Consider the following 11,702-nt stretch of genomic DNA (forward strand, 5'->3'; position numbering starts at 1 on the left):
CATGTAGGCTAAAAGATCAGTTGTGACTAAAAAATAAAAAAAATTACTTTATATTGTTTAATAGATGTTGTTCTTGACTTTTATTACCATTTCTGCAGATATGTACACACTTAGCTTTGGTTTTATTTACAGTTTTATTTGCAATGAAAAGTTTTACTCCACTTTGATTTTTATAAACACACACACACTTTTTTTTTTGCAAGAGAATCCTGTCTTATAGATAGGTAAAAAATAACTATTATTATAGTTAGCATATAACTATATAGGGGGCAGAGTCTATAAAACTCTATTGGATCCCTGACTTCATTAATTATTCTATCAAGTGACAAGAATTTATAACATGCCTACTACATGCCAGACACTATACTAGATGCTGAGTATATAATTAAAAAAATTGTCCCTGCTCTCAGAAAACCTATTAGTAGAAACAACATCAACATAGCAACAAAATATTTGCAACATAAATAAACATTACATTAGTGTAGGGCACTAACAGTTGGGATTATTAAGAAAGCTTTCATGTAAAATGTTTCTCTTGTGCAGAGTTTTGAAGGAAATGACATTCTAAGAGACAGAGGTGAAGTAGTATAGTCAAGGCATGGGGAACAGCTAGTACAAAGAAATGGAGGTGGGAAATGGAGTAGTGTTCTGTGTGAAATATAGTAAGAGATTTGATTGAAGCATAGAGTGAAGGAAGAAGAAGAATGTTAGGAAGGTAGGTTGAGGCCAGTTGCGAAGGTATTTTAAAACTAAACAGAGGGGCTTATATTTGATTTGTTAGAATGAAAGCTCCTTGACAGTACAAATTATTTCATTCTTTGTATCATCAGTGCCTTAACACAGTGCCTGAGACACAGTAGGTACTTAATAAATATTTATTGATTTATTGATCCCAAAGGCAATAGGGAACCATTGGTGTTTACTAAGTAGAGTACTGATATAGTCTTATACTTTAGGAAAATCGCTTTGGCATCTGTGTAGAGAGGGGACAAGAGAGGGAAGAGATCTGAGGTCATTTCAGTTAGGCTATAACAGTATTCCAAGTGAGACGTGATGAGCACCTGCACCAGGTGGTGGCTATGTGAACAGAGGGGAGGGGGGGAGGACACAAAAGATGTGGAGATTGAAACAAGATTTGACAACTGACTGGATATATAATGTGAAGGAGAGTGAGGAGTCAAGAATAACACAGAAATTTTAAAAATGCCTAACTGGAATGGTGTCCTTGATAGAAATATGGAAATTTAGAAAAGGTATAGGATTTGGGGAAAAGATACCTAGTCCATTTTGGACATGCTGAGTTTCAGATACCTATGGAACACAGCATTGAAAGTGTAGAAGAGGAAATTGGACTGGCAGAGTCAGAGCTTCATAGAGAAACTAGATATAGATATGGTGGTCATCTGCAGAGAGATTATAACTATACTACCTTGGGGATGGGGTTAGCAAGTGAAAAAGCATAGTGAGATAATAAAAGAGGATCCAGGACAATTCCTCAAAGAACATTTACAAGTTAGGGGGCATGATATGGAAGATGAACTAGAAAAGGAGACTGAAAAAGCATAGACAGACAGGTAGGAAGAAAATCAAGAGACAATAATGTCATTAAAAACCACCAAGAGTATCCAGGAGGAAAAAGTGGTCAATAGACTCAAATGCTTATTGCCCGGGGCGACTCCCGGGCCTTCGCCTTCTACTTACCTATCCCCGGTCTTCGGACGTCTCCGGCCCCTCTCCTGGTTGGGGGAGGGGAATTCCCTCTCCCTGTTGGGGAAGGGGAATAAACAGGCAGAGCACCCGAAAGGAGTTGCAGCCAGCAAGCTTTATTCCATTTCTCTACCCCAGCTCTCGTGGTCATCCCCTTTTATTATCCCCTGTCTCCTTCCCCGTACCTCCCATGGGTGGGCGAGCTCCTCCCAAGTGCCTCCCCGTGGGTGGAGCCAGCCTGTTACCAGGGCCATCCCAGTACCCCACAAGGGGGCAGGTTCGGACCCTCAGGCGTCTCACGGTCCTCACGGGGGACCCCGGTCCAGAGCTGTCCCCCAACATCTCCCCCTTTTTGTTTTACACGGGTAGGTTGGGCGATTCCCCCCATGGGGACCTGCCCTCGCGGTGTCTCAGAGACAAGACATCGCCTTTAAGACTCTCCAGTGCCCGTGTCAATAATTGCAGGAGGCACTTCAGGAGGCACGGCAGGACGAGACACATAAGGACAAGAACTGCAACGGAGGAGAGCACCCCTGGCAGCCAATGCAAGTCCAGGATTCATTGTAACCAATCGAAGATGGAACGCTCTTCTTGTTCACGCTTTTCCTCAAACGTTCTGGAAAGGTTATTCAGCTGATCAATAAGCAAGTCCAACTGATGGATGTCATCTGTGGTGTTGTAAGCCAGCATAGCCCCCTGGAGGGCTTTGCAGACCGCCGGCCATTGATTGGGGAAGGTTGAGGAATCAATTGGGAGGTTAAGCACGCAAAGCGGGTGATATTTGTAGTGGCACTGCAACATCTTGTAGCGTTGGTGTAAAGCCATCTGGTCTCCTAGCCAAATTACCGTGTCTTGCAGGGTGGTGATTTGGCTTTGGAGGAGATGGTCTATGTGGTCCTGACGGTGCCATGCCGCTACCTCTGATTTCATGAAAGATTGGAGAGTGGAAGCTAATAATTGTCCTTCCTCTATTAGTTGTTGAATCTGAAACTCTTCATAAGGCGGGGAGTCCCTGTGCTAATGCCCAGTAGGTGTCGCCCCTTTGATCCGCAGCTCGCTGCTCTGCGGGGGTGGCGTTGTACCATTTGGACTGGACAGCCTCGGACCCAGGAAGGAACTGTTGTAAGGCCATCAGAAGTGTGAGCATGGTTATCTCACGCTGTTTGCACACCCGCTTTGGACGGTGCCTTCCTCTCCGCCCTCGTCTCCTCCTTGCTTTCGGCTTTTCGCAGCTCAACTGCCCATCGTGTGGGGATCCAGATCTCCGTCCCTGGGTCGGCTCCATCTGGTTGGACGCAAAGATACCCCTGACCTCTCGCTATAACTACTCCAGGGCCATGCCATTTGCCTTCTTGGTCCCTCCACCAGATTCGAGCTCCGGTGAGGCAGGCAGTAGGGGCCTTTAACGGCCTTTCCCTTCTGCCTCCCATCTCGTGGAGATAAAATCTTTGTGCGGGGCATGTGCCATCGTCTCGGATTTGCAAAAAATTGTGAGTGAAGACGGCTTGTGCCAGATCACCTCGGGAGAGGCGCCCCGCCGCCCTTACTCCCCCTTTTTGTTTTAACAGAAGAGTTTTTATAGTGCGGTTAGCACGCTCAACAATGGCCTGACCTGTGGGATTATATGGGATGCCAGTAATATGAATAATAGAAAATTCTCTACAAAAGGCGGCAAAGGCAGAGGAAATATAAGCTGGCCCATTGTCTGTCTTTATGGCTCGAGGCACCCCAACCATGGCAAAGCAACCATAGAGGTGGTTGATCACTGCACGGGCTGTTTCCTTAGGCTGTATAGAGGCCATAATAAAATTGGAGGCCGTATCAATACAAACATGTATAAGAACTTTGCCAAAATGTGTTACATCCATTTGCCAAAGATCGTTAGGGAGATCACCACGGGGGTTAATTGCGGTGTCTCGGGCAAGAGGGCGAAATGGGGCACAATTGATACACTGTTTGACTATTTGGCGAGTGTTTTCTCTGGACAATCCATAAAGGCATCGCAAAGATCGGGCAGATAGGTGATACTTATCATGGGCTGCCTGTGCTTCTAAATGCAGAGGGAATATAAGGGCTTTATCTACAATATCATTACCCTGATAAATGGGTCCTATGGTGGACATATGTGAGCGAATATGCAATACATAAAGAGGAGTAGAGCGTTGTAACATGGACTCTTGAATATCATATAGGATTTGAGCTATAGTTGAAGCACGGGGATTAATGAGGGCAAAAGGTAAAGCAGCAATAGCATTTGCACAATACAAGCTATCAGTAACAAGATTAAAGCTCTCATTAGGTAATATGGAGAGAGCATATTGTATTGCCAGCAATTCATTTTTCTGGGCTGAGGAATGCTCGGTGGTGTACACCTTAAGGAATTGCCTGGAAGGGATATAAACCTCAGCCCTATGGTTTTTAGTAGCATCCGTAAAAACAGTGGGTCCCGTAACTGGCTGTAGAGATACAATAGTAAAAGGCATATGGATAGGAAGGACTTCCCATCCTCTAAGCGCTGGGGGGAGCGGAAGCTTTATGGTATTACACATACATAAAAGAGAGGCCCATTCTGGAATCTCATCGGAGAAGCACCTTAAGGCTTCCTCTGATGCCTCTAAATTCAAAATGGGAAATCTGCCAAAAGCCAATAGGCAGCACTCGGCACCTAAAAGAAAAAGTTGGGTGACCATTCGCCATTTATGTGGAAGGGCCTTTTTGTTGCGAGGGGGGTACAGCCACTCCAAAATGCCATGTGATTGATAGAGGCACCCAATAAAAGTACTGGCTTTTAATATAGTGGCATAAATGGGTTGGTTGGGTTCCTGCCGCACAACAACTGTGGAGCATCTGTTGAGGATGCTCTTGGCTGCCATTAAGGCCTCGGATGTCCAATGTCTGGGTGAAAGCAGAGCGGGATCCCCTTGCAGCAAATCATACAATGGGTATAATTCACCATCAAGGATAGGGGTAACTGCCCGCATCCACTGTATAGCGCCAATCAGCTTTTGAAAATCGTTGAGAGTGGTGAGCTGAGAAAGATCAATGCTCGGAGGACGGCGAGCAATCCGTCCTTGTTTCAATTCATGGCCAAGATACTGAAAAGGGGGTGTAGTCTGTACCTTGTCTGGAGCCACAGTTAGCCCGTGGGCAGCTAAGGTATCGACCATAAGTTGAGTAAGCGCCATCGTGGAATCCTGACTAGGTGTGGCAATAAGAATGTCATCCATATAATGAATGATAATGGCCTTGGGGAAGCACTGTCTGAGTGGGGAGAGGATGGCATGGACATACATTTGGCACATAGTAGGACTGTTTGCCATCCTTTGAGGGAGCACGGTAAAATGATACCTTTCATATGGCTGCTGGCGATTTTCCGAGGGAATGGAAAAGGCAAATTTGACTCTATCTTGTGGATGTAAGGGAATGCTATAGAAACAATCTTTGATGTCAATAATTGTCATACTAAAATCTCGGGGGATCGCAGCAGGGCTAGGGAGACCAGGTTGTAGCGCCCCCATAGGCAGCATGCATTTATTAATCTCTCTAAGGTCTATGAGCATGCGCCAAGATCCATTTTTCTTTTTTATAACAAAAACAGGAGAATTGTAAGGGCTTGTAGTGGGCTCAATGCGGCCCTGCTCCAAAAGGGAAGCAACTATAAAGCGTAAGGCGGTGAGCTTTTGAGGGGTTAGGGGCCACTGCTCAACCCACACAGGGGTCTCGGTTTTCCATGTTATAGGTGGGCTGCTCACCGTCATAGTGGCCCCGGAATGTTTAATTGAAGGTGTTCTGGGGTGGTAAGGTGTAACCCAAGTTGCTGAAGAAGGTCGCGCCCCCAAAGGGCATAGGCAAGGCCGGTCAATTTCAAAGGCCTAAAATACCCCTGATGATTCTCAAAGGTCCAATTCAAATGTTTAGCAGCCCGTAGTGCCAAACTGGTACCCCCTACTCCAGCAACCTGGGCAGCACCATCGTTCACCGCCCAACTGGGGTCCCACTGGGATGCATTGATGACTGAAATATCTGCTCCGGTGTCGAGCAGACCCATGATTGGGTGTCCTTCAACCAAAACTTGTACCATGGGGCGATCGCCCACAATGGGAGAGCACCAATTAACTTGATGGGTTTCCTGCCCGGACTCTTCAACCCAAGGCAGAGAGATACCCCTCCCAACGGGAGTTCCTGAGGCAATGTTTATGGGATAACAATGAGGATTGTTCAAATAAATGGTAGAGGATCCGCTAGCCAACAATTGAGTATGGACTATAAATGGCACATAGCCAGAGGGTCCCACCACCAGATGGGGGAAAGGAGCGGGGGGCACGTCGATCCCTTCAGTATGCCAAGGTCTTATAACTAAATTGGCATCGGGGGAATCCGTGGTAGACGTGCATATTAGGGTTGCAATTTTTGGAGAGCCTGTTGATACTGCTGTGGGAACGATAGGGATACAGAATTCCCGGGCTGGGGGGCAGGGACAGAGCCTACAGCCTCCACTGGGAAGATCTGTTTCTGGGGTCGGGGGTCCCCCCGAGGGAGGACCCCTTTCCCGTTTCCCGACCAAGGTGGTTGAGGCTGCTGCTTTAGACGGCAATGTTTGGCAATATGGCCCGGTTTCCCACAGCAAAAACAGGTGGGCAATGCTCCCATTTTAGCGACAGGGCACTGGCTCTTAAAGTGCCCCATTTGGCCACAGCGATAACATTGTTTCTGGGCCTTGGTACCTTGAAGGGCCTGAGTCACCCCTTGGGCCACCGCCGTCACCATGGCTTGGTGGGTGTCTTTAGGTGGAATGTCTAACAGCTTCTCTATTATCTCTTCGAGGGAGGCGAGAGATCCCAAGCCCACTAGGGCTTGGGAGCATTCTGGACGCAAGCCATCTCGGACCAGCTGAGCTATCAGGGAATCCGTTCCTGGTCCCGAGCCAAGAGACCGCCGGACCGCAAGCTGGACCGGACTCACAAAATCAGTGGGGGACTCGCTAGCCCTCTGCTTTAGCCCTACCAACTTGTCCCTCATAGTCCCCGGGGCGTCAATCTTGGCAAAACCCCTAATATGACAATACTGAACTGCAGCCATCACCCGAGGATCGAATTGGAGCTGGTCAATAAGCTGCGAGTATGGCCCCGCCCCTGTTATCATATTCACAGCATCCTCTGTCTCTGCAATATTGTGTTCCTTGACATATCTGAGCGCCTCTTGTCTAATGGCGGCGCCATAAGCCACTAACTGTCCTGGTGTAAGGATAGCCCCCGATACTTCCCTCCAATCAGCTGGGGCCCACGGCCAAGTGGCTGTGGCATTCGCAAGGAGATGTTTCACATAAGATGACGAAGGGCCGTATTTGGAGACGGCCTCCTTCAGTTCTTTCAATAATTTGAAGGGCACTGGTCGATGGAAATGGTTCTCGTTTCCCATCGGATCCCGCTCCACAATGACAGGGTAAGCGCCGCCCCCTCCCACTCCTCTAAATCTATCTCCTGTCCCTCCGCCAAAGCTGCGGATAGGCTCTGAGTGAGTACACTGAGAGGCTCTGAGGGCCCAGACCGCCCGTAGGTAAATGACCGCGCTCCTTGTGATGATTGTGACAAGGATGTGGCGGCTGGGGAGAAGGAGAGGGCATTCAGCCCGACCTCGGGAGGACTGGGAGTTCCCAAATTCCGTTGAAACTTCTTCCTGCGAGTTCCCCAGCCCTCTCTTGCTGTTTCAGGGACTTCCCATTCCTTCTTGAGTGTTCCTCCCTCATCAGACTTTCCCTTTGTCTTGGGAACTTTCCACTCCCTCTTGGGCGTTCCCTCCTCATCAGACTTTCTCTTTGTCTCGGGGGCTTTCCAGGGGACCTTCCACTCCCTCTTGGGTGTTCCCTCCTCATCAGACTTTCCCTTTGTCTCGGGGGCTTTCCACTCCCTCTTGGGCGTTCCCTCCTCATCAAACTTTCCCTTTGTTCTTCCCCTCGGGGCTCTAGAGTCCCGCCCCTTGCTCAGCCATGCGCCATCTGGAAGGGCGCAGTCCTGGTCCCTGCCTGCACATTCTCTTAACATACCCCATGGATATAAAGGCTTGGGGTTGGGATCATCCTCATTGGATTCCTCTTCTTCTTCTGTCGTCCCTTGAAGGGACTGCCCTGTCTGGGTCTCGCCGTTTGATTGCCAGGGGGGACGGGGATCCGAGCACAAAAGTGCGGCGACCACTTGAAAGAACGTAAAGTCCTCCTCTGTTAATACACCCAGGTTCACCCTCTCATAGGCAACCACCTGTTGTCCCACTATGTCCCATTTAGCTGGGCGTAACCCACAATGCTCTAGCCAAGGGGAGACATCCCAGATCTTTTCCACAAATGCTCTACAGTCCCGAATGTGGGGCTTAAGCCCATAGATCTTACAAAGCTTATACAGCTGACAAGCAAGTACTCCTTTATCTTCGGGCTTTAAACTGGGAAAACTATTTCCCTGACCCATCCTGGCCACTTCCCAATATTAAGACTGCCTGAATCTTCCCGCAGTAGCGAGGCAAGGCCACTTCTCAATACTGAGGCTGCCTGAATCTTCCCACAGTAGCGGAGCAAGGCTACTACTGCGGGGCAAGGCGGATTCTCCTCTCCCTACCAGATGCCCGGGGCGACTCCCGGGCCTTCGCCTTCTACTTACCTATCCCCGGTCTTCGGACGTCTCCGGCCCCTCTCCTGGTTGGGGGAGGGGAATTCCCTCTCCCTGTTGGGGAAGGGGAATAAACAGGCAGAGCACCCGAAAGGAGTTGCAGCCAGCAAGCTTTATTCCGTTTCTCTACCCCAGCTCTCGTGGTCATCCCCTTTTATTATCCCCTGTCTCCTCCCCCGTACCTCCCATGGGTGGGCGAGCTCCTCCCAAGTGCCTCCCCGTGGGTGGAGCCAGCCTGTTACCAGGGCCATCCCAGCACCCCACAAGGGGGCAGGTTCGGACCCTCAGGCGTCTCACGGTCTTCATGGGGGACCCTGGTCCAGAGCTGTCCCCCAACAGCTTATAAGGTCAAGAAGGCTGAAGGCTGAGAAAAAGTTATTAGATCTGGACATTTAAGAGGTTATTGGTAACTGTGGAGAAAGCAGTTTAAATTTATCAACATGGACAGGAACTAACCAATAATGTACCACAAAAGCCCACTGGACTCATTTTGCCTGGAGATTTAATACCATAAAATCTTAACCCTTATGTCTAATAGTGTTTTCATGGAAAATAGCAGCAACAGGAGCAACAAGTATTTATTAATCCCCTATTCTGATTACAATAAGCTAGACATTGGGGTGATACAAAGTTTAGAGAAGATACAGTTTTGTGCCCTTGGGAGACTAATGGTCTCCCATAAGACACAGACACAAATAACTGTAAACCTGTGGCTGAGAATCTCAAGTTCTAGATGGACATGAACCAGATTTAACCCTAAGGCCTCTTGAGAAATCATCTTTTTGCCTTATCCCAACCCAGAGTTTCACTCATGATTATTTCCAAGCCTTCCCCTTGAAGTGACACAGTATATTGGATACCAGACAGTGTTTCACTCCACAGAAATTGAGAAACAACACTAAGGACTTATAGTAGCTGCCCTCTCTCCACACTCTCAAAAACCTCAATTGATATAATTGATATCATTCTGCATTTTCAAATGAGTCCCACCTTTTGCATCGGGAACCTGTATAGATCTTCACACTAACAGTATTGCTGTAAAGAATTAGCTTCTCTCGGAAGCAAAATGAACCTGGAGTTGCTGGGGAGGTGGGATCTACATGGGTCTCTATACTTTTATAGTTCTAATTTAAGCCTTCCCTTCCAAGTCTGGAGTTACCCCTGTCTTCCACTGATACTCCTAATGCTATTGCTGCCGCTAGACTCTCTCCAAATCTCTCCCTGCCCATCTCCAGAAAAATTTTTCAACCTCCTGCTATATTAAAAACCTTGTCCTCTCATTTGAATCCTACAACAAGAGTCCTCTCTTCTCTGGCTAAGAAGAAACCTAGGTCCAGGGTCTTCAGTAATTTAGGTCCCCTCCTAGGCAATCTGTCTAGTCTCCAGAAGGGCTATTCTCTGCCTCCTGGGGGTTTGAAATATTGCAGTCCCTTGCAAAATCATCTTCAGTAAATTTGGCATCCAAAACTATACGGCATAGCATCAGAAGACATAGCAATCTCTCAGAAGAACAAAGATGGTTATCCATTGTCCCTGGGAACTGTTCCATCAACCATACATGCAATAGAAAGAGTGCAATGAAAAGTGTTTCAGTGATTATAGATCCAAATTACATGCAGGATCTATCACACGTGCCTGTCACAATAGTACATCTGTAGCCATTTTAACATATGAAAAGCATAAAAACAAACAAAATCAGTCAACAAGGAAAGGCAACACACATTTATTAAGCACTTTAATGTTTGGCAGACACTATGAAGTGCTAGGGATATAAATATTAGCAAAAAAGATAATCCCTGCTTTCTAAAGGGGATGACAACACCCAGGAGAGAGTGGGAAAAGGAGAGAATAGGGAGGAAGGAGGAAGGTGCCTGATGCAAGGGCATGGTGCTGAAATGCAGAAAGTCAAACTCACAATAAGGAGGAGAATGAAGATTGACTGGCTTGGACCCCTTTCAAAAATGGAGGACCCAGGAGCAATTCTTCAATGAGAGAAGGGGACTCATAACAGAGGCTTATTCCAGGGTGAGAAGGTTATAGGGATGGCTGGAGGTTCCAGGGCATGACTTCAAGTTGAGGCATAGTACTGAAGTCTAGGAAGTTAGAAGCACAGCCGGGCAGCAATAATAACTGGTAGACCCAGTAAATAACAAAATGGGCAAAATAACAGTAGATTCACACACTCAGCCATAAGCCAATATGCATCATTAACAGATTTTGAAGCTTCAGTAAAGAAATCAACATACACATGGAATTACATGTAACACACATTATTTGGGTAAACATTTATCATTATTTTTTGGCTGCATTTGTAACCATTTCACCAGTTTTACCTGGAACATTGTAAGTTATTCTCATTCACGAGTCTGATCATCCCACAACTTCTGACCTGTGTACCCCTATATCTGTGCTGGGAGATGGGGCAGGTTGATCATAATCTTCATCAGAGGTATATCCTGGTCTCCTTAAACCTCAAATTGTGGAGGGTCCAAGGTGTACTGGCAGCATTATTATGTTCTCAGAGTTGTGTCTGTGCTGCAGAAGTCTCTACTGTGGAAGGACTTCAGTAAGTCAAGAGCATTGCTCCTGGGGCTAATCTTCCATTATTTTGACTGGTTGTTGAGATACAGTATATACAGTCCTTTTCACTCTAAATTTCTACTTCAGAACCACCATCTTGATCAGGTATACAGTGAAGTCACCGTGGAATTTCCTGAAGAAATTGCATATATCAATAAGGCAACAGAAACCCTAACCTTGGTGTGTCCTGACCAAATGCGTGTCAGTGGAATAGATTTCTAATTGGAATTATTTCTAGTCTATTCAGGATACTAGTTAATATTGCAAGCAACAAGCTGGCAGTAAATATATGCACACTTTGACCATCAATGTAGCTTGTGCAAAAGTGTATAAATGGATAAAATAAAGTTGTGACAGAGAATGTCATAAGAGTTTTAGCTTTTCATCTTCAGAGGTGAATTCAAAGAAATATGACTTTGGAGATTTCCCCAACAGTAGGCAAATGGAAGACATTATTTAGGCAGCAACTCTGGCAAGAGGACAAGTATGTTTCTACTTGCATGAGTGAAATATGGAATGTGTTTGAAGTGTAGTTCACAAGATCCAGCTCATTAATATTCCATTTTTCTGTAAAGAATCTAGAAATAATGATATTGTAATATAATATAATATATATAGTTATAAAATAATTTAGGGTTAACCCTAACCCTAAATTATAAAATAATTATATATTTCTTATAATAAATATATTTTGTGTAATATATATATATATAATCATAATATGATAATAATTAGCATTTATATAATGCTTTAAAATTT

This window comes from Notamacropus eugenii, chromosome 5 (assembly GCF_028372415.1).
Source record: "Notamacropus eugenii isolate mMacEug1 chromosome 5, mMacEug1.pri_v2, whole genome shotgun sequence".
Classification (NCBI taxonomy): Eukaryota; Metazoa; Chordata; class Mammalia; order Diprotodontia; family Macropodidae; genus Notamacropus; species Notamacropus eugenii.